Genomic DNA, 19,091 nt, shown 5'->3' on the forward strand with positions numbered 1-19,091 from the left:
CATCCACAGAAGGGAGGAATCACAGAGGCACATGTCGCATCCCTCATGCCTGTGCATGCACAGCGTCCTTCTGATTAGCAGTGCACAGTCGCGCATGCCGGGCGCACTGTGTCTGTTTGGACTAGCGAAGCCAGGATTTGCGTTGAAGTTGTGACAGGGACTGTTTGTGCATACAGATTTGCAGTTTCTAGCATAAGGGAACATGGGCCTAGGTTTGTGGGTAGGTTTATGATCAAAAGCTTCAGACTCCTTATTTTTGACAGTTGCTGCAACCCAAGATGGGAAGAAAGTGGATTAATTGTCAGATTGAATGTGCTGTGAAGCCAGCATTTATGGCTATCTGATTAATTTTAATTCCTTGTCCATCTTTCCCTTCTAGTTCGGACAATGATTATCCATACTATGATATTTGTTTTCTAAGGGGCTAAGTGGAAAGCATTTGGGGAATTTTCTCCTTAAGGGCAGTGCTTTGCCTGAGCCAGTCCAAACATCTGTCATTTAATAATAACAAGTTTATTCTTTGAAATAAATTTTTCTTTTAGAACTTTGGCTTTTTATGCCTTTATATACACTGTTGTGAAAGTGCATACAGTTGTCTAGAATGTGTGACTATGGGTGTAGAGCGTTTGCTGTACTAATCCCCTGTGCTTGTAACTGCTTTGTAGTTTTGTGTTATAGTCTTATAATTTTAATCGATTTAGAGCTACTGTAGATTTAAGTATCAGGCAGAAGTAGGGAGATAAAGAACAACAATTAACACAAAAAAGAGCCCGCAAATCAGTTTACTGGAACAATTTTGAAACAGCACTCCTTTAGTCCAGAATTTAATTTTTTCCAGTTTCATCAAGAAGTATAAACTGCCAGAAAAAAATTATGCAAGCCAAAGCTTCTGCTTTCTTAAATGTTTTAATTATATGATTTTATTTTCTGTCACCCTAATGCCTTCTTCCTCCTAAAGTTGCAGGAAATTAAATCCTTCAGCAAAAAATGTACTGTTTTAGTTATATAGTAAACTGACTTGCAGGCTTGATATGTTTTTTTAAACTTTGCCCCACTTCTGTCAAAAGTTAAATTCTGACCTTGAATGTTATCAATAGAAATCAAACAAAATAAAACATGGAAAAGAAAATAAGATGATACCTTTTTTATTGGACATAACTTAATACATTTCTTGATTAGCTTTCGAAGGTTGCCCTTCTTCCTCAGATCGGAAATAAGCAAATGTGCTAGTGACAGTGTATATAAGTGAAAACATTCAAGCATTACTATGACAGTCTGACAGGGTGGGAGGAGGGGGGTGGGTAGGAAGTATGTATGGGGACATCAAAGCATATCATTGATATTCTAACAGGATGGGTGTGGATAGGTGAGGGCAGGGTGATCAACAGAGAAATACAGCTTTATGGTTTATAATGGGCTAGGAACCCCAGATCCTTGTTAAGTCCTTTCTGTCATAGTAATACTTGAATGTTTTCACTTATATACACTGTCAGCTAGCACATTTGCTTATTTCCGATCTGAGGAAGAAGGGCAACCTTCGAAAGCTAATCAAGAAATGTATTAAGTTATGTCCAATAAAAAAGGTATCATCTTATTTTCTTTTCCATGTTTTATTTTGTTTGATTTCTATTGATAACCTTAAGAGTGGACTAACTCCTGACCTTGAATGTGTAATGCCATTATACTTCCTTGCATGGAAATGTGTTAAAAATTAATGGTACAAGAAAGCACTAATAGCATTCACTAAATATATCTGCACTAGAACATGGGAGTAAATGATCATTCCTTGTGGGTGTGGTAGGTTACTCTCTTTTTCCTCTTTATGCCTTTTGTGTTTTCCCTTCCTGCAGAATGCATCTCCAGTTCCTAGACCTACAGACAATATTAATGGAGATGAAACAGCTATCCCTCAGGTAAGATGAACCTGTTGAAATTTATTGGATAAACTTTCCTGGGATCAATATTCAAAGTGATTTTAAGGAGGCTATCTGGGGATATTCAGCGGCACTTAACTGAATAGTACCACTGAATATCCCCTCTATCCACCTATGCCAAAACAGGCTATGTTGTGGACGGTTTGGGGGCAGAGTCAGCAGTTATGCAGGTAAGTGCCGATATTCAGCACTTAACTGGATAGGGTAATTGGACAAATCAGACTGCACAAAACACAGTTTTATCTTTGTCTGGTTTCACCTATCTGGTTAAGGGTTGAATATTGGCCTTAACTGGATAAGTACTGTCCATCCGCAGATACCCAGATATTTAATGCCAGTCGTGGACGTGACCCGGTATTGAATATGGGGGCATAAAGCAAGTGGCGGCTAAAAAAACTGTCCGCTGCTTGCTGAATATTTACGCCCTTGTTCTTTATTTGTTGCCTGTTAAAGCATTGATTATGTTTAAGGTTTGTTGTTAAGAACATAAGCATTGCCATACTGGGACAGACCGAAAGCTCATCAAGCCCAATATCCTGTTTCCAACAATGGCCAATTCAGTTCACAAGTACCTGGCAAGATCCCAACACAACAAAACAGATTTTATGGTTCAGTTATTAGGTTCAGACAATGATTGTCATATTTTTGACCGGTTTTTGTTGTCATTTCTTTCTGTAAGGGGTTTGAGATATAAATCTATTCATGAAAATTTATTTTACTTATCTGGGGTGGGGAGGGAGGAGGAAGTTGCCTCAGCTGTTCAAATCCCTTATGTAGCAGTGTGTGAACTTGGGAGGGTGGGTATTCTGAATTTGGTCTGGTATTATTGGGTGGCTCAATTGCATCAGTTGTTCAATTAGGACTCCCATTTGAAGAAAGCAGTGGTTGTTCTGGAGCAGGCGCACTTCCCCTGTTTTTCTTTGAAGCATTTACTGCAGATCTCCAGGGGTTTTCAAATATATTCTTGCGTGCTTTTTAATTCCTTCATGAAGCACCTGTTGGGCCTTTGGGATAGGGTCCAGCAAAAGTATGGTCTTTGGGTTTCTTCCCTGGCTTCGGTTCATTATGAGCCTATTTTTTGGGCAGGAGAGTAAAGTCTTTGCTAGATGGGAGAGCCAGGGGTTGGTTCATTTTTGCCAGTTTTTAGATGTGGGAAAGATTAGCTGTTTTGAGGATTTACAGGGCTTGTATGACTTGTCTGGTAGTGATCTTTCTCCTATTTGCAAGTTAAGCACTTCCTTAGTGGCCAGGGGTGGTTGCGGTATGATCCGGAACACAGTGAACATTTGGCTAATTTATGGGTGTCCCTGGAGAAGTTTAAGGGCCCTATTTCTTTCCTATATAATTTTTTTCGGGGCAAGGGGTTTGTGACATATAAATTTATGGCCCAATGGGAACAAGATTTAGGGTGGGAATTGACTCGGGGGGGTAGAAGAGGGTATTTGGTGAAGTTAAGAAAGCATGTTTGTATATTAATTAAAGAAAATGCTTATAAAGTGTTAACCTGCTGGTATTACATTCTGGTGCAGCTGCAAGCTATGTTTCCTCAGAGTGCAACGGACATATGCTGGCACTGCCTGGAGGAGCAAGGGACCTTTTACCATATATGGTGGACCTGCAGGCACTTTAAACCTCTTTGGACCACAGTTGCCACCTTTTTGGGATGTTGCTTGGGGAGTCGGTTTCCTTTGGATCCAGCGGCTTATCTGTTGGGCCTTTGTTATAAGAGGGGTTATAAATGGCATCGGAGACTCAAATGGATTTGCTTGGCAGCGGCCAAGTTTGTTGTTGTGGCCAAGTGGAAACAGTCTGTGGGTCTCTCTATACAAGATTGACTTTCGAAGGTCAAAGTGGTGCAGGACCTGGAACAACTGACAGACCACAAACATGACTTTCTTGATCCATCAAAAGAGGAATGGACTCATTTGGCAGGGTTGTTTGAACTAAGGGAGGGGGGATTTAATTTGGCGATATTGCTGAAGAAACCACAGTGAACATCATTTCTTGTTGGTTTGTCTGGGAAGGGGGTAGGTAGGGAGAGGTTGAGGAATTGAGCCGCTTTATTTCCTTCTCTGGTTTGGGAGGATTGTAACTGTGGATTGTATTATTTATATTGTTTTGGGGGAGGGGGGCTTTTGATATGTATGAGTGCCGGCTTGGAGGGTTGTTGTTATGTGCCTCTCTTTTCAATAAAAATGTATTGAAACAAAAAAAAAATGTTTTACTGTTTTTGTGACATTTATATCCCACATTATTTATTTGTGACATGCCACTATCCCAAACAAGTTTGAGTTCAGTGTGGCTTACAATAAACAGTATAGGATACATAACAAAGAATAATGCATAAGAAAGTAATTTGTTCTAAGAATCCAATTTTACAATACAGTATCATAAACATACTGGGATAACTATGGATGTTTAACATTTAGAAAATCTATTATGAATGAGAAATTGTACATAATGATCATAACCAGGTAATAATTAATTGTTTGAGATATGGTTATTCTTTGTGAGGGTTTTTTTGAATAGGAACGATTTGAGGATTTTGCAGAATCTAGTATACTAGCCGTTGAGCCCGTAAAAACGGGCTGGTATAGAGGTTTTCCTCCCCCCGCGGTCACCACCGCTCCCCTCCCCCCCGCGAAGTCGCCACCGCTCCCCTCCCCCCCGCGAAGTCGCCACCGCTCCCCCCCCCCCTCGAAGTCGTCGCCGCCACCCCTCTACCTGGTCCGGGCCCTCTCTTCACTTCTGAACTTACAGATCCATTCGCCGAACGCAGCAACGCACATCAGCTGAGCTGCCCCTTCCTTCTCTGCCTGTGTGTGTCCCGCCCTCGCTGACGTTACGTCACAGGAGGGCGGGGCCACAGGCAAAGAAGGAAGGGCTCACTGCAGCTCAGCTGATGTGCGTTGCTGCGTTCGGCGAATGGATCTGTAAGTTCAGAAGGGAAGAGAGGGCCCGGGCCGGGTGGAGGGGTGGCGGCGGCGACTCCGAGTGGGGGGGGGGAGCGGTAGCAACGTCAGCGGCGCAGTTTCCCTCTCTGTCCTGCCCCCCCCCCGTCATCACGTATTGACGCGGGGGCGGGACAGAGAGGGAAGTCTCTACTGCGCATTTGCAGTGAGTACGGTCACTCGCCGTTTATATGTTTGATTCTTGTATATTTCTTATTTGGTGTGGTAAGGAGTTCCGCCATTTGGTTCTTAGGTAAGTGAAGTCTGCAGAGTGGACAGTTTTGTAGTTCACTTTTCTACAGTTTGGCAGGTGTAGTCTGAGATAGTTTTTTGCCTCATATTTAGCATTTCTTTGAGGTAAGTTTATTAATGGTACCATATAGTCTGGAGCTGTGCCATTTAGTATTTGAAAGATAAAGGTACATAATTTGAAGGTGAGTCTCACTTTGATGGGAAGCAAGTGTAATTTGATTAATAAAGGGGAGGCACTTTCAAAACAAGAGATTTTGAATATGAACCTGGTTGCAGTGTTTTGAGCTGTTTGGAGTTTTTTTCAACAGGCACACCTTACAGTCAACATATATGGCATTACAATGATCGAATTGGGATAATGTTACTCTTTACCACAAAACTTCGGTTGAATCCTAGTTATTTTTGCTTTCGGAAAGCACTAAAATCCCATTTATTAAACATATTTATTTTGGAACACATAATAATTTTAATTTTGTTGCTGTTGATTTGTATTCTATCCTGATATTGTAATCAGCGTCTTTCTTTGCGTCAACTCCACTGTTCTGAACCAGTGGGTGTTATCCCTTCCTACCAGCAGGTGGAGGTAAAGAAAACTGAATTCTACCAGTGACATCACCAGCATAAGAGAAGGTTCTCCCTGGAACAATCCACTATTTTTCTCTACCTTCAGCAGTGGATAGATTGTGCCGATGGTGTGCTCCTTTTCCTGGCCTAGCTCCCTACTCTGCTGGCTGAGTCTAACAGCTGCTCCCAGGTCACAGTCTCGACTTATTTTCCGCCAGAATCGTTATGCCCACACTAGCCCACTTCTCAAGTCTCTTCACTGGCTCCCTGTCCGCTTCAGTATACAATTCAAACTTCTCTTACTGACCTTTAAATGCATCCACTCTATGACCCCTCTTTACCTCTCCTCTCTCATTTCTCCCTACATTCCTCCCCATGAACTCCGCTGTCTGAGCAAGTCTCTCTTGTCGTCCCCCTTCTCCTCCACCGCTAACTCCAGACTTCATTCCTTTTATCTTGCTGCACCTTATGCCTGGAACCGTCTTCCTGAGCCCATACATCTAGCTCCATCTCTACCTGTTTTTAAATCTATGCTGAAGGCTCACCTTTTCACTGCTGCCTTTGGCTCCTAGCCGCTACTCATTGCCCTCCTCCTCCCTTGTTCCTCTTTACCCTGTAATTCCCTTGCCTGTAATGTCTTGTCTGTCTGTTGTACCTAGATTGTAAGCTCTTTGAGCAGGGACTGTCTCTCTATGTCAAGTGTTCAGCGCTGCGTGTGTCTGGTAGCGCTATATAAATGCTATTAGTAGTAGTAGTAGTAGTCTCAGGACAGTACCTGTTTGAGCTTGGAGCTTGGCTCTGAAACCCCCAGTTGCACTTCTTAGTATTTGGCTCGGTCCTGTGGGGACTTGCCTGAGGGGTATGGGTCAACATTCCACCACCCCTGTTGCCTCTCCCCTCCCCCCCCACAGATTCCTCCTGCAGCTCCCAGGCTTTCCAAAAGTGCTTGCTCCAGCAGCACATATACCAAAAATAAATAAATACAATTTTCAATTGGCCTAGCTAGTTTTATGCCCTTTGTCAGGGGCTAATGGTATGGTTAAAACTAAGAAGAGAATTTTTCCTCCAAGCGCACACAGAGAGAGCTGGTGAAAGCAGCAATCCTGGATCCCTGGGCTGAGGTAGACTTGGGGCAGTCAGACAGACTTGTGTGCGCCTGTCATCTGCTAGAGCATGCTGGCAGCACACGCTACGCTGCCTTCAGAGCCAGCAGTTGAGCACAGATAATAGATTATTCTTATAGTGGGTACATGTGGGCTCATTCAGTCTGTCTTGTTTCTCTCCATGAGCATTTTACATGTGCTGTTTTCTTCCCCCCACCCTTCAGCTCAAATGGATAGATTTCTCTCTCCCAGTGTGCCTGCCAAGCACATTGAGAGAGAAAAGAGGAATATTATTATGCCAGTTCTTGTATTGGATTACAGTGATCAAGAGCTGGACTAGTCTATCTAGGAGCTACAAATAATTAGAACAAGCTAATGTCACATATTAAACAGAAGACAGACCTGCCTTACAAAATAGAAAAGTAGTTAAATGTTTTCTAAACTGAAAATAATGAGTGCAAGATCTCATAGATAACGAAAGCTGGTTCCACTGGTTAGCTAGCTGATATTGAATAGATATTTAAAGATGTTTGACTGATTTTGAGTTCTTATACATTGGAAATTTTAATTGAAAAAGATTATGAGTTTTGTATTTAATAGAGGACCCTTGTAATAGTGATACTAAATTCAACATATACTCTGGAATTTCACCAGTAAGGATTTTGAAAGTGGTAACACCTAATGTGAACTGAATTCTCACAGCAACTTGTACCAGTGAAGTTTAGCATAGAAAGGTGGAAGTGTTTCAAATTGGGATAACCCAAAAATTGGTCTAACAGCAGAAATCTGGACCGATTGTAGACTATAGATAAGTGGTTTAGAACAGCTAGGTAACATAAGGTTATAATAATCCAATCTGGAAAGAATTAAAGATTGAACTAAAATTCTGAAGACCTCTAAATTGAAATATTGTCTAAATATCCTCAACTTTCTCAGTATTACTAAGGAGTGTCTAGTAATAGACTGTATGTGACACTGCATAGACAATAAATGGTCCGCTTCCATCCCCAATGTTTTTGAATGAAGATCCAGAGAAAACTGGTTACCATCCAGAGATATAGTCTCGATATATCTTGGATCTAATTTAGAACTCAAGCATAAACATTTAGTTTTGCTCTTATTTAATTTGAGCCAATGAAATGCAATCCAATCATCTATCGTACAAACACAGGTTTCTAACTGCCAATTTACTCAGACTGGGAGGACAAATCCTTGATCATGTGATGGGCTTTTTCATTCCTGACCACTCAGAGTCCCTCTGCTGGAGGGTCCTGTTGGGGCTCCTGGGGGTTCATAGGGGCCCTGATGGTTTTTTGGCTCCAGAGCTTGACCCAGATGGTTAAGCAGGCCCTGCACAGGTCCCCTCTTGGGACTAATACTAGTCCTCACCCTAACCCTAACAAATATGGGAACATTGGGCACTAATTGGTTAAGCAGGGTTCCTTTCGAGGCCCCAAGGCACATCACAGCAGCTTGGCCTGCCCAATGAGGGCGCGCTAGGTCCCTCATTGTATCCTGTGGGAGGCAAGACTAGGGGACTCTCAAGGAAGTTACATGGTAATACTTTTAAAATGATCAGGAAGAAATATTTTTTCACTCAAAGAATAGTTAAACTCTGGAACTCATTGCCAGAGGATGTGGTATCAGCTGTTAGTGTATCTGGGTTTAAAAAAGGTTTAGACAAATTCCTGGAGGAAAAAGTCCATAATCTGCTATTGAGATAGACATGGAGAGAGCCACCGTTTGTCCCTGAGATGAGTAGCATGAATCTTACTACTATTTGGGATTCTGGCAGGTTCTTGTGACCTAAATTGACCACTGTTAGAAGCAGGATACTGGACTAGATGGACCATTGGTCTGACCCAGTATGGCTGTTCTTTTTTAACAAGTGAGTCTCCATCATCTCAGATCAGTGGGTTCTGGAGGTTGTCAAGACGGAGGTTGTCCATGATGTTTGCTGTCCAGTTCCGGATGCCTTCGTCATCTCTCTCCCTGCGGCGTGACTCTAAAGTGCCAGGCTGTCATTATTACCCTTTAGCATCTCTGTGATATGGGTGGAACCTGTTTGCCGGCAGAGCGCAGCCTGGACAGGCATGCCATCTTTTTCAGGGTCCTGAAGAAGGGTGGCTCCTTATGGCCCCTGAACTTGCAGATATAAGCAGAATATAACCCAGCCAATGATTTTTCAAAGTTTGTGTCCCGTGATTTGTGATGTAACCAGTTAATTTATGACATAATGCATTCTTAATAAAAGAGGAGAGGACCTGAGGAATTTTGAGACAGTTCTGGGTGAGCTCACTGTCATTACTTGAGACCCTCAGCTCTCTCCCAGAGGCCTTTGATACATATTTTTTTTTATTTGTGGTGTGTGTGTGGATTTCTTTCTTTTGGCCTCCGAGAGAGAAGAGTAAAGAGCCTGGTATGTGACCTGCTCCAGTGGGGTCTTAGGCAATCAATTTATAAAATTAATAAATCCATTCCATTCCAATTCAATCCAAACCAAACCACCCTACAACCTCAATTCATGCTCTGTAGTCCTGCCATTTTCTCTGTCTGAAAAAGATCTGTTTGTATATTAATACCTTTCAAGTATTTAAACATCTGAGTCATATCTCTCCTTTCCTTTAGGATATACATATTAAAATCTTCAAGTTTTTTATAGGTTTTTTGGGGGGGGGGGTAACGTGGAAGGGCATAATCGAAAGGGGCACCCAAGTTTTCTTGGGGACGTCCTCTCAGGAAGTCCTGGCGAAGGGGCAGGGAAACTCGCATTATCGAAACAAGATGTTTCGATAATACGGTTGGGGATGCCCAAATCGCGAAATTTAGGTCGACCTTAGAGATGGTCGTCCCTGTTTTTCGGCGATAATGGAAACCGAGGATGCCCATCGCAGAAACGACCAAATGCAAGCCATTTGGTCGTGGGAGGAGCCAGCATTCGTAGTGCACTGGTCCCCCTGACATGCCAAGACACCCTAGGGGGCCTTCAGTGGACTTCAGAATTGCGCTCAAAATGTGGGTGTTTCTGTGAGAAGGACATCCATGCCTTTGCAATGCCTCCGACACCCCCTTTATTTATTTATTTATTTGGATTTTGGATCACAAGTAGCAGCAGTGGAATTTGAACTGGCCACCTCTGGATTGCAAGACCAGTGCTCTAACCACTAGGGCTCTCCTCCACTCCACTCCCTTGAAATTTATTTATTTATTTTTATTTATTTGTTACATTTGTACCCCACATTTTCCCACCTATTTGCAGGCTCAGTATGGCTTACATAGTACCGTAGAGGCTTTTGCCAATTCGGTTAATAACAGATACAAAGTGATATTGTGATCATATGAGGTAGGTTGTTTTCGGTTAATAACAGATACAGAGTAATATTGTGATCATATGAGGTAGGTTGGGTGAGGTAGCAGGGTCAAAAGAGGTGAAGATTACAGATTGTCCAGTACGATCATCGGTTATGATATGTTGCTGGTTGCTGTGATTTTATGTTGGATCGTTGGGATATGCTTTTTTGAATAGGTGAGTCTTGAGTGATTTCCTAAAGTTTAAGTGGTCATGGATTGTTCTCACTGTAGTTGGGAGTCCGTTCCATAGTTGTGCGCTTATGTAGGAGAAGTTGGATGCGTGGGTTGTTTTGTATTTTAGTCTTTTACAGTTTGGAAATGTAGGTTTAGGTATGATCTTGATGGATCTGGATCTGTTTCTAGTTGGTAGATCAATTAGGTCTATCATGTAAGCTGGTACTACTCCGTGGATGATTTTGTGTACCAAGGTGCAGATTTTGAAGATAGTCCATTCATTGATTGGGAGCCAGTGCAGCTTTTCTCGTAAGGGTTTGGCACTTTTGAATCGTGTTTTACCATATATCAGTCTGGCTGCTGTATTTTGGGCAGTCTGGAGTGTTTTTGTGAGCTGTGCTTTGCAACCCGCATAGATTCCGTTACAGTAATCTGCATGGCTTAGGACCATTGATTGTATTAGGTTCCAAAAAGTTTCCCTTGGGAAGAAAGGTTTTATTCATTTGAGTTTCCACATTGCGTGGAACATTTTCTTTGTTACAATGTTTGTTTGGCTCTCTAGTGTGAGACTCCTATCAAGTGTGACCCCAAGTATTTTTAGGCTTTCTGAGGTAGGGAGCGTGTGTCCTGGGGTAGTTATGGTAGTGGGTTTGTATTTGTTGTGTTGTGATGAGAGGATGAGGCAGTGTGTTTTTTCAGTGTTCAGTTTCAGTTGGAATGAGTTTGCCCAGGAGTCCATGATGTTAAGGCCATCATTAATTTCGTTGGTTATTTCTGTTAAGTCCTGTTTGAAGGGGATGTATATTGTGATGTCATCTGCATAGATGAATGGGTTTAGACCTCAATTGGACAAGGACTTTGCCAATGGAATCATCATCATATTGAAGAGTATTGGTGATAATGGTGATCCTTGGGGTACTCCGCAGGTTGCTTTCCACGGTGGTGATATATTTGAATTTGATTGTACTTGGTATGTTCTGGTGATAAGAAAGCCCTTAATCCAATTAAGCATGTTTCCAGCAATCCCAAAGTGGTCAAGGAGTCTCAGTAATATATTGTGGTTTACCATGTCGAATGCGCTCGACTTGTCGAATTGGAGGAGGAGTATGCTTTTACCTATATCTATTTCCTGCTTAAATTTGGACAGAAGCATAACAAGTACAGTCTCAGTTCTGTGGTGGGAGCGGAATCCTGATTGTGAATCGTGAAGTATTGAGAATTTGTCCAAGTATTCAGTGAACTGTTTAGTTACCAAGCTCTCCATCAATTTTACTACTAGAGGGATGGACGCAACTGGTCGGTAGTTTGTGAGAGCATTTGTTTTTTTCTTAGTATCTTTAGGTATTGGGGTATGAAGGATATTGCTATGTTCCTTGGGGAAGAAGCCTTGTTGTAGCATGAAGTTAAGGTAGGATGTAAGATCTTCTATGAATCGGTTGGGGGTGCATTTAAGTAGGTGACTGGGGCATGTGTCCAGTTTGCAGTGGGTTTTGGCGAATCTGCGAGTCGCTTGTGAGACTGATTCGGTAGTAAGTGGATTGAATATTGACCAGGTTCGATCAGCTGGGTATCCACCCGGGGTTAGGTCCAGGTTGTCGAAGAAGTTTTCGATATCGGTGTTATGAAGAGGAAGGATGCTACATAGTTTTGTAATTTTGTCTTTGAAGTAGGTGGCCAGATTGTCTGCATGTGGAATGTCTGTGTTGGATGTGGTGACTGGGGTGGTGTCTAATAGCTTATTTACGAGTTGAAATAATTTCTTGAGATCTTTGTTGTCTGGTCCTAGTTTGGTTTTATAATAGGACTGTTTGGTTTGTCTAATTGCATATTTGTATTTTCTGTGTAATTGTTTCCAGGTGTTGAGTGTGGTTTCGTCTTTTGCTTTTTTCCATGCTCGTTCTAGTTTTCTGGTTTGTGTTTTGAGTTTTTTTAATTCGTCATTGTACCAAGGTATTGAGTTTTGTCTTTTTGATATTCTTGTTTTCAGAGGTGCTATTTCGTTTAGTATTCTGCATCTGTCCTCCCATTGATTTTAGGTATTGTGTGGAGTCGGTTGTTGGCATCCATTCGTTGTCATATAACTGTTGCCAAAATAGTTGTGGGTCTATTTGCCCTCTTGTAGTGTAAGTTGTTTGTTCTAATGTTCGAATTGATCCTTTCTTATGCCAGTTTAGGAATAGGTTCAATTGGTAGTGGTCGGTCCATGGTTTTTCTGACCACTTGATGTTGGTTATTGATAAGTTATGATCTGTGTCCAGTCTGTGTGCTAAGAGGTCCAATGTGTGTCCCTTAGTGTGGGTGGTTTGTATTTGAGGCCATTTGAGATCCCATGACTGTAAGAATTCTTTGCATTCACGAGCGTTGGCAGAATTGGGATCTTCTAAGTGGAGGTTTATGTCGCCTAGTATTAATATGTTGGAGTTATTAACGCAAGTGTTAGAGATGAAGTCTGTGAGGCTAGGCTGGCTTTCATTCCAATTACCGGGTGGTCTGTAGAGTAGAACACAATTCAGTTGATCATTCAGAGATTTGTTTTGGATTCTGATTGATGCGATTTCTAGTTGGAGAGTTATAGACGCAGCGATGGTTTTGGTAAGGAATTGTTCTCTGTGTATTAGTGCTATTTCTCCACCTCTCTTTATTGATCTGGTCCAGTGGGTGATTTTATATCCTGGAGGACATAGTTCAAAGATTATGGGGTCTTTTTGATTGTGGATCCAGATTTCGCTGAGGAAGATAAGATCAAGGTTTTCTGAGTTGATCCAGTCTGATATTATTGTTGTTTTGTTGACTACGGATCTGACATTAATATAATTTTTCTAATTTCGTTCTCCAGTCCTCCCCCCCCCCCCCCTTTACCCAGTTTTCTATATATTCATCCATCATTAAAGGTCCCTGTAATCCAGTAAGATTCAGGAATCCACATGCTCTAGTCCACATACTATCGCCCCCCTCTGTATCAGGATATTCAATAGACACCTGCCTCACTGTTCCTTCAGGGAGGTTGGGGTCACACTGAGCTGTCCCACCTGAAGTTGTGGGTACAGGAGCAGTGGGAACCTGCCCTGCCTGTCCTATAGATGGCTGTGTGTCCGGCCTTGCTTTAGGCTGTGCCGGTAGTTCTTTTTCAGACCTATCCATAGCTGGAGCTGAGAGAATGGGTGCAGTATAACCAGCAGCAGTAGGCCATATGGGCGGCTGCTGCTGATCTGGATGTTTAGAATCTGTGAGCTGTGCTGCAGACCCTTCCCCTACTATACACTGCTTGGAAACTGCTGCATAGGGCAGAGGGGTTTGGGCTGACTGATCATAACCACTTCTTGCCATATTGTCCCATAATCCCCAAAGAATTAAATGTCTCTCCCTACTATATTTTTTTGTCTTAGTACATTCTATCCACAATTTCAAAGCTGTTAGAATTTCTTTATCAAAACTGCCTGACTGAGGCCAATTAATGCTCAGATTTTTAGTTCCATTAACCCATTTCTGGTGGCACTTTAAAATTTCATTTCTATAAGCCGGAACTGCCATAGAGACCTGCTCCAATGCAGTCTGCATGACTACAACTAAACAGATTCTAATCTAAAGTCTTAGAATGAAGAGAGAGAGAGAGAGAGAACACAAATAAAAGAATACAAAGACAATCCCCCCAAAATGAAATGAAATACTTACCATGTTGTCTTCTCTCACCGTTCGCCTATCACTATTCGCCTACCGGTTGCGCCTCGCCGGTTGCTTATGTTTCTTAAGATCCAAACACTTTCATCCTTTGGTCAGTTGCCTTGTCGAGACCAACTCTCTGGACATTGGCCGTTGCAACACGTGCACTTGTTAGCAGACGGCTGACTCCGGTCCAGAAAAAGCTGGGCGATAGTTGATCCATCTTCGGAGTAACCGGGCGGAAACACCACTTTTGTTTGCGCCTGTTCTTGCTGCCCGCGGAGTCCGATCAGGCCAGCAGTACTACGCAGACAAATCCTCTCAACTGTTATCTTTAGAAACCGGACAGCTGGTTAAGGACTATTTACACTACAACAAATAAAAACAAAAAGGAAGTGCTTCTTGGGGTAGCACTGGTTTATTTCTTTATCCAGAGATTTAGGATAAATAATAAGATATAGGTATAGTCTAGAATAGGACAGAAATGAGTACATATACAGAAATGAAATTACAATGGAAAATTGGTCAGGGCAGTCTCCCAGTTCTCTGGCATGAGGCCAAGAGCGCTGCACACTGACCAACCTCCTACCTGGCAGAGAAATATTATATATGGTTTCTTTTCCCTTTCAATACAAAAGGAGCACAAGAAGGAGGAGGGTTTCTCTCACCCCCTTAATTAGCATCTTGCAGTCAGTCAGGATCTCCTGTCAATAAAGAAATACATAGCATCTGTTTACATTTCCTTTGAAGATGCAGTTGGTCTCTTGTCCAAATGTTTTGGATATTATATCTCTTCTATTCATCTTTACAGCTTTTCTCACACAAGAATATATTTCTCAGAACCTTTGATCTTTTATCTTAGTATTTCTCCTATATCCTTATTCTAAAAGTGGAGACAAGAGTTAAACTGTTTCCTTTCAAATGTGATATATTTCTCACCTGATAGCCCAGCCTCTGTGTTTATGTCATAACATGTCAGAACATAGTTTCTCTTGTTTTTCAAGGAAATGCATAATGTAGAAAGCTACAAAAAAGCTCCAGTAGTCTGCTTCTCAGAGAAGTTCAATTGCCTCTCCTTTGTGAGATACAGTATTGATCTTTTGTTTTAGACAGAAAGATGTCTTCTGCAAGTGTTATGTGTTATGTCCTCTTATAGTTACAACAAAAAGAGTAATTCTCTCCTGGATTGAAGTAGCCTTACTTCAAAGGGCATGGGAAATAATTCTGTCTCCTGAGCTCCCTGAGGCTTGACCATATTCAATGGGAGAGATCGTGGGCAATCATATTTAATTACCTGACTTGGCAAGAGGAGGGGGTAGAGAGTAAAATTGCTATTCCAGCAAGCTTTTCCCATGATTAGAAAGAGAGAAACCTTCATTTCTCCCTGTTCAAAAATATTGAGAAATTAATTCTGTATATTAAATAATTGGAGGCCTTCCGCCTCCTACAACACCTACTTGGATGGTTTGGTATTGGGCTGCTGGGTTTGGTGATGTATGGATTCTTGTGCGTTGTCTTTCGTTGGGTGTTGCTTGTTTTTTGTGATCGTTCGTGCTGTTTTGTTGGTGTTGACTGTGTTTGGTCAGTTTTCTTTTGGTTTGGTAGGTACCCGTTTGATGGAGTGTAGAGTGTTTGATCAGTCTTTGGTGGTTTTGTAGGATGGGTATAGTGTTATATTCTGCAAGTGGGATGGATAGTATTTGGTGGATCAATGTGAGTGAATATATTGCTAGGGATGTTTTGATTTTATTCATATTGATGTCAGTTTGGGATTTGTAGGTTACTCACAGTCAGATGCTCAGGTTGGTGTCTAGGCGCAGGGTCCTGTGATTCTGGTCAGCGTTTTGTTGGTTGGAGGCTGCAGGTTGTTAGGCGTTTGGTGCGATTTGAGCTGCCTATTAGGTGGAGTCTGTGAGTCTATTAGTGTTTAGCTGGTTGGAGGTGGTAATCTGTAGAAAGAGGAGGAAGTTAGATTTAGTTGGTCTTGGTGTGAGGCTCTTATGCTATATTCCACTAAAGGGAGGAAGAAGGTGATTTGGATGACTCTCATTTGTAGTATCCGCATAAGATGAGAGGGAAGTAGTTTAGGTGAGGTATTTGGGTGCTTCCGTCTGTTGTATTCCAAAGAAGAAGGGAAGAGTGGTTTAGATGAGCCTTCTCAGAAGGTATCTGGGGTAATTAAGCTGCTCCCGTTGCTTTGCTCATCTCCTCCATTGAAGGAAGAAAGTTGTTGGACTTGCTTAGGGGTTACTTTGGGTGATTGGCTGCTCCTGCCGCTATGCTCCTCTCCATAGTCGTGATAATTCGAGTCGGGGCACGCAGTCCCAATTGCCACGTTGTTCGCTTCTCTCCGCTCTTCACCGCTGCTATAGACGATCGGATCGTGAGCAACGTCAACTGGGCTCAAGGGTGTCTCGGCGTCCGTGCTCGGAATGGGTCCCGGCTTTCCTACTGGTTCTGTGGGGCTCCAATGAGACGGTAGGGTCGGGCGCAAGGCACTGTTCAGTCGGCCTCGAGGTGTGCCGCGTGAAGGGTCCAAGCGTCTCTCAGCCCTTTGGTGGGGATAGGGGAACTGGTCGTCCCGCATTGTTGATCCTCCGTGGCTCCTGTTAGCCTTAGTGTGGGGGAGGTCAGTCGCCTCTCTCTCCTCTGGGGCAGCGTCTCTGTGGGGAGGGTAGTTCAGGACGTCCAAAATGTTTGAAAGAAGGACGTCCATGCCTTCGCTATGCCTTTGCTGACACACACACACCTACCCTCCCAGGGACCTGCATACTGCTGCAATGGACCTGAGTATGATATTTGAGGCTGGCAAAAAAAGGTTTTAAAGTTATTTTTTTTAGAGTGGGAGGGTGTTAGTCACCACTGAGGAAGTCAGGGGAGGTCATCCCCGATTCCCTCCGGTGGTCATCTGGTCAGTTCGGGCACTTTTTTGAGGCTTGACGCCCTTCTTTTTTCCATTATCGGTTGAGGACGCCCATGTGTTAGGCACGCCCCAGTTCCGCCTTTGCTAGGCTTCCAACATGCCCGTGGGAACTTTGGTCGTCCTCGTGACGGAAAGCAGTTGGAGATGCCTAAAATCGATTTTCGATTATGCCAATTTGGGCGACCCTGAGAGAAGGACACCCATCTCCTGATTTGTGTCGAAAGATGGGCGCCCTTCTCTTTCGAAAATAAGCCTGCTAGTAACATAACTTAGTAAATACATAGTAAATGACGGCAGATAAAGACTTGAATGGTCCATCCAGTCTGCCCAACAAGGTAAACTCATTTTACATGGGTAAACCCTACTATTTTTGTTGCCTTCCTCTGAACCTCTTTGACTTTTTTTTTGTCCTTACCAAGGTATGGCCTTTAAAACTGAACATAGTACTCCAAATGGGGATTCGACAATAACCTGTACAGGGGCATTAACACCTCCTTTTTTCTGCTGGTTATGCCCTTCTCTGTGGAGCCTAGCATCCTTCTGGATTTTTCTTTTTTTTTTTATTTTATTTTATTTATCATTTTACTTAATTACATTCACATTTATCACATAAATGTAAGGAAATACAGAAATTAATATAAAAAGGAAAACATTTTCTCTCAACAATATATATTTACATAATTGTCCACAATTGGAAGATCCAAGATCAGGAAAACAATCTTAAAGAAAATAAGAAAAACTCAAAATGGTTAATCTTACACTTCACATTTTCTGAGGGAGGAAGGTTAATCGGTTATTGCAGCCGGTACAGTGGTAACTGAAGGAAGTTGCTGCAGAAGATTCTTCATCTGTTTCCACAAACTCTTATAATTTCTTAGGTTCAAACAAATAAGTAATAAGGAAAATATAACACTTACAAGGGAATCGTGCTAGGAAGGTCCCACCTGGGGCAATGATTCCTGGCTTAAAAGCCAAGACTTCACACCTCCCAGATCCTTCTGGATTTTTCAACTGCTTCGTCACATTGTTTTGCTCACTTGAGATCCTCACATTAGAAGGCAACCAAAACTGTGGTTCTCGGTTTTGACTGAGACCGAATCAGCAGCTGAAATTTGCCACTTGGTTTTGGTCGAGGCTGAAACCAAAAATGGTGCCTTCCCCGGCAGAGAGAGCAAGTCTTTCTGGGCTGCCATCTCTGCCCCTCCCCTGCTGGCAGAGAGGGCGAATCCCATTAGGCTGACTACCCCTCTGGCTTCCCATACCTGAAGGCCCTCCTTGTGCTTGCTTTATGTTTAAACAATTTTTATTAAGGCAATTACATAATAGCCACACGATAACAGCACTGAACACACTACTTCAATAAATCTAACATTATGTAGCTAACGTCAGACGAACAGCGTCTATAGCCTTTTTTCTCCTTTTCCTTCCCACCCCCATCCCCCCACCCCATCCTCCCCCCTCCTTATATTCACAGCCATTAACAACAAAGTAATTTTTTCCAACTGAGGAGAACAATATATAATCATTGAGCAACTCCCACCTCCCCACCCTCTCTCCACCACCCGAGACTACCTTGACCGTGGAAGAGTGAAGACTCTCTCCATTAGAGAATACCAGTTCAACCACACAGTCCCAGACTCTGATTACGCCACTGAGGTATTAATCACTCTTTTGCCTTATGAAACTTCAAGGTTACGATGGAAAACCAACTAATCATGTATTCAGCGTGTCTTCTTGCTTCCCACCTCCCAATCCCTCTTCTCCTTATGTCACCTCCTACCCTCCCCATCCCTCCCTTACCCCTCCAACCTTCAACCTCCCTCCCTAACCCACACATTCACACCTCACTCACCCTAACTCATTCAATACCTGGCTTCGTGCTCTAGAGGAAATTTGTTCCAGATAGGCTCCCCATATATTTTAATAAAGGACTGTCGTCTTTTTGCCGTATGCCGTGCTCCGCGCGCTTCCCAGAGCATCAGCTCATGCAACTTATTCCTCCAGTACCAGTATGATGGGGCCCAATAGTTAAAAATACATTTTTTCCCCAAGATACTAGATTTACTTAGAAAGAGTTTCTCCCCTTTGGTTCTTTTATCCCACACTCCCACTGCACTAAATACCACTCGTTGAAAAGACAGCCTGACCCAACCTCCAAGGACCCCTGACAGAAATCGGG

At 42.7% G+C, this 19,091-nt stretch overlaps 1 protein-coding gene across 2 annotated transcripts in view; it reads left to right on the forward strand.

Moving 5' to 3' along the window:
• Positions 1 to 1,863: 1,863 nt before the first annotated feature.
• Positions 1,864 to 19,091, forward strand: part of LOC115471783 (golgin subfamily A member 4-like) — a 178,193-nt gene continuing 160,965 nt past the window's right edge. For both annotated transcript variants that reach the window (XM_030205611.1, XM_030205621.1), the window contains exon 1: positions 1,864 to 1,913. The gene's annotated coding sequence lies outside the window, so the exon portion shown is untranslated. The remainder of the gene's footprint in view (positions 1,914 to 19,091) is intronic.

This window comes from Microcaecilia unicolor, chromosome 1 (assembly GCF_901765095.1).
Source record: "Microcaecilia unicolor chromosome 1, aMicUni1.1, whole genome shotgun sequence".
NCBI lineage: Eukaryota > Metazoa > Chordata > Amphibia > Gymnophiona > Siphonopidae > Microcaecilia > Microcaecilia unicolor.